Genomic DNA, 4,527 nt, shown 5'->3' with positions numbered 1-4,527 from the left:
TTGTATGCGTAGAAGGAGTGGATTATTGAAATCAATGGCACTAACTAAACATACTTTTTGGATATAAAGAAGGAATTTATCGAACAAAACAAACATTCATTGTGTAGCTGGGGTCCTTGGGATTGTAAAGAGAGGAAGTGATTTAAGTTATTTATTTTATCGCTATTTGTGATTTTTGTGAAGCCGGAGCTGGTTGAAAAAGTATTTTGATGTGGGGCGCTGTCCTCAGATGTTATGCTTTCGCCGTAAAGCTTTTTTGAAATCTGACAATGCTGTTGGATAAACAAGAAGTTTGGCTTTTAAATGATGTAACCCACTTGTATGTTCATGAATATTTAAGCTGTCTAGGACTGGAACCCCGTTCCGCTAGCGAAACCCCTCGCCAACAGCCAATGAAATTGCAGGGCGCCAAATACTAATCAACAGAAATCTCATAAATCAAATTTCTCAAACATACAAGTATTAGGCACCATTTTAAAGATCAAATTCTCGTTAATCCAGCCACAGTGTCTGATTTCAAAAATGCTTTACAGTGAAAGCTCCACCAACGATTATGTTAGGTCACCACCAAGTCACAGAAAAACCCAACCATTTTCCAGCCAAAGGGAGGAGTCACAAAAAGCACAAATAGAGATACAATTAATCACTAACCTTTGATGATCTTCATCAGATGACACTCATAGGAATTCATATTACACAATACATGTATGTTTTGTACGGTAAAGTTCATATTTATATCCAAAAGTCTTATTTTACATTGGCGTGTTATGTTCAGTAGTTCCAAAACATGCAGTGAGTGATATTGCAGAGAGCCACAGGAATTCACAGAAATACTCATTATAAATGTTGATGAAAATTCAAGTGTTATGCATGGAACTTTAGATACACGTCTCCTTATTAATGCAACTGCTGTGTCAGAATTCAAAAAAACTTAATCTGAGAATGGTGCTCAGAGCACAAACCAGCCAGAGAAATATCTGCCATGTTAGGTAGTCAACATTAGTCATAAATAGCATTATAAATATTCACTTACCTTTGATGATCTTCATCAGAATGCTCTCCCAGGAATAGCAGTTCCACAATAAATGCTTGTTTTGTTCGATAATGTCCATCATTTATGTCCATTTATGTCCAAATAGCTTCTTTTGTTAGGGTGTTTGGTAAACAAATCCAAAAGCGCGTTCTGGTCCAGTCGGACGAAAACTTCAAAAAGTTATATTCCAGGTCGAAGAAACTTGTCAAACTAAGTATAGAATCAATCTTTAGGAAGCTTTTTATCATAAATGTTCAACAATGTTCCAACCGGAGAATTCCATTGTCTGTAGAAAAGCAATGGAACGAGAGATATCTCTCATGTCAAAGTGCGTGACTGAGAACGAGGCTTCTGGCAGACCCCATTGTCAAACAGCTCTCATCCGGACCCCCTTCACAGGAGAAGTCTGAAACAACATTCTAAAGACGGCTGACATCTATTGGAAGCCTTAGGAAGTGCAAAATAACTCATATCCCAAGACTTTCCACTTCCTGTTTGGATTTTTTCTCAGTTTTTTTTCTCTCAGGTTTTCGCAGGTTCTGTTATACTCACATACTTCATTCAAACAGTTTTAGAAACTGTTTTCTATTCAATACTAATAATAATATGCATATATTAGCATCTGGGACTGAGTAGGAGGCAGTTCACTCTGGGCATGCTATTCATCCAAAAGTGAAAATGTTGCCCCCTATCCCAAAGAAGTTAGTATTACATTTTTGTCATTTGAATTTGGCGCGCTCCAGCTTTACTGGATGTTGTCGATTTTGATCCCGCTAGTGGGTTCCGGGCCCTAAGAGGTTTTAACAATGAGGTGCACCTGTGGGCACTGCACTTTGTGTTCCTGCCATGGGAGAACAGAGGTATTGCTGTGTTTGCCAGCCAGTGGAACCACCATGGGCTGAGGACTGAACAACGGCAGTCACCTTTGCAGTTGTTCGTGTCAGATTCCCTGGCAATGTAAAGGGCCAATCTGACATCAGTAAGGGATTTGTTTGCCCCAGCTTCACCTCTCAAGCCACCACCTCAGCTCCTCCAACCAACACCACCTAAGCTCCTCCAACCAACACCACCTCAGTTCCTCCAACCAACCAACACCACCTCAGCTCCTCCAACCACTGGTGTTGCAGCTCTTCATTGGTCGGAAGGGGTGATTGTGCCACAAATCCAGTTCACCATCAGCAACACACAGATGGAACTGTTGTGGACAATAAATCCATTGGAAGGCCCCAGAGGCAGCCTGGGAGTTGACATTCTACAGATGGTTAATGGCAGTTCTACAATTGCTCTAAATGCTCCACACTCCACCCGTGACTGGGACGAGGGATTGGACGTTATATCTTCAGCGCCACTCGTTCCTACTCCAACCTGACTTACTACACCCCTGATACTCCCCTACTGGAACAAGGGATTGAACCCTATATCTTCAGTGCCACTCATTCCTTTGAATCAGTTAATTTTTATAATAATGTCTGAAATGTTAATGACTCGTATTTTATCAGTTCTTGAATCAGTTAATAATTTTACAGAACACCACCAATTAGGATGGCGCCATCAGTGAACTCTTCTTCTACCAGAGCTTTGGAAACCCCCGCCTCCTTGCCCAGAAACTGTTCCCGAGGTGACACTCCCTCTCTTTCACACGCTTTATGCCCTACAGTCTGCCCCTCACTTGTTTATTGTTCATGAAGATAGGGATTATACTGGACCTGTAGTTCGGCTCCCGTTACATTTGATATATTTGTGATTAACAGCAGCCTATTACAGTTAATCGAATAAGGATTGACCCTAAGGGAAAATACTCTGACATTGAGGTTTTAAATACTACATTTGGTTTTAAAACAAATGCTCTTAAAAACACCACACTCAGTTTCTGGATCTGATGATGGAGTTGTGAGTGAGAAAGTGAGGGGTGAAAAGAAGAAAAGACTGAGGATGTTAAGGGTGAGGGGTGATAAGAAGGAAAGTTTGGTGGTGAAGGATTGAGTGGAGAGGAGGCTGGCGAGAGGTGAGGAGAGGGGACAGGTGAAAGGTGAGAATAGGGCACAGGTGAGCGGTGTTGAGAGGGGGGGCAGGTGAGCAATTTTACTGCCTCTAATTGGACAGAAACAACCACACACAAAGGTTATAACTGTCAAGTAGTTCAACTGTTGTCAAACAAACATCAAATGTGTTATACAAACATCAAATGTATTATGATTAAGTAGTGTCATGCTGCACATCCTCCACAGACAAGTTGTGGACTCCCGGATGTCATGCTCCTCCAATAACCAGTTAATCATGCTGCCTGTAGGGTAGAAACCTCACTCGAGGCATCATCCCCCCTCCCCATCCAGGTACATTGGGGCAAAAAAGTATTTAGTCAGCCACCAATTGTGCAAGTTCTCCCACTTAAAAAGATGAGAGAGGCCTGTAAATTTTCATCATAGGTATACTTCAACTATGACAGACAAAATTAGGAAAAAAATAATTTATTTGCAAATGATGGTGGTTTCCACCATCATTTGCAAATAAATTATTTTTTCCTAATTTTGGTCAATAACAAAAGTTTATCTCAATACTTTGTTATATACCCTTTGTTGGCAACGACAGAGGTCAAACATTTTCTGTAAGTCTTCACAAGGTTGCTGGTATTTTGGCCCATTCCTCCATGCAGATCTCCTCTAGAACAGTGATGTTCTGGGGCTGTTGCTGGGCAACAAAGACTTTCATCTCCCTCCAAAGATTTTCTATGGGGTTGAGATCTGGAGACTGGCTAGGCCACTCCAGGACGTTGAAATGCTTCTTACGAAGCCACTCCTTCGTTGCCCGGGTGGTGTGTTTGGGATCATTGTCATGCTGAAAGACCCAGCCATGTTTCATCTTCAATGCCCTTGCTGATGGAAAGAGGTTTTCACTCAAAATCCCACGATACATGGCCCATTCATATGGGACTCTCTTGTAGGGAAGTAACCGTCGAGAGACTTTGCAAGCTCATCTAAGTGCGTGGCAATTGCTTGCTTCAGTTCCGCGGGTACAGAAATGTCTCCGATTCCAGATACATCTTCGATCTTACTTACACAGTCGTCCAGCAGGGGAAAGTTTGCGAAGTTATCGTTCTCTGTTCGTCGTTTCCATAAAGGTAGCTTTTTTTGAAAAGCCTTCAGGTTTTCCTCCGCTTCGATGATGTTGAGTCCACCGCCCTGCATCTTTTGATTGAGATGATTGAGAGCTGCGAAGATATCAGCCATGTACGCTAAAATGAGAATGAACTTGTTATGCAAGTGAATGAGGACCCAAAAGCGACTTAGCGAAAACAGAGTCTTTATTCCAGTAAAACTCAAGACGAAAACAAAACAGGAAAAAAAAAAATCCACTCGTAGTAACGAGGACAGACTGGAGACTCGAGCATTGACTGCAGGTTGCTTCGGGAAGGCACCGACCGTAGCAGACTCAGACACCTGCTCACACGCAGCATCTGAAGGAGACAAGACACGACAGGACGAGACAAGGACACA

The sequence above is a fragment of the Oncorhynchus gorbuscha genome, linkage group LG08 (genome assembly GCF_021184085.1).
Source record: "Oncorhynchus gorbuscha isolate QuinsamMale2020 ecotype Even-year linkage group LG08, OgorEven_v1.0, whole genome shotgun sequence".
Taxonomy (NCBI): Eukaryota; Metazoa; Chordata; class Actinopteri; order Salmoniformes; family Salmonidae; genus Oncorhynchus; species Oncorhynchus gorbuscha.
Note: the sequence above shows the minus strand (reverse complement) of the source record.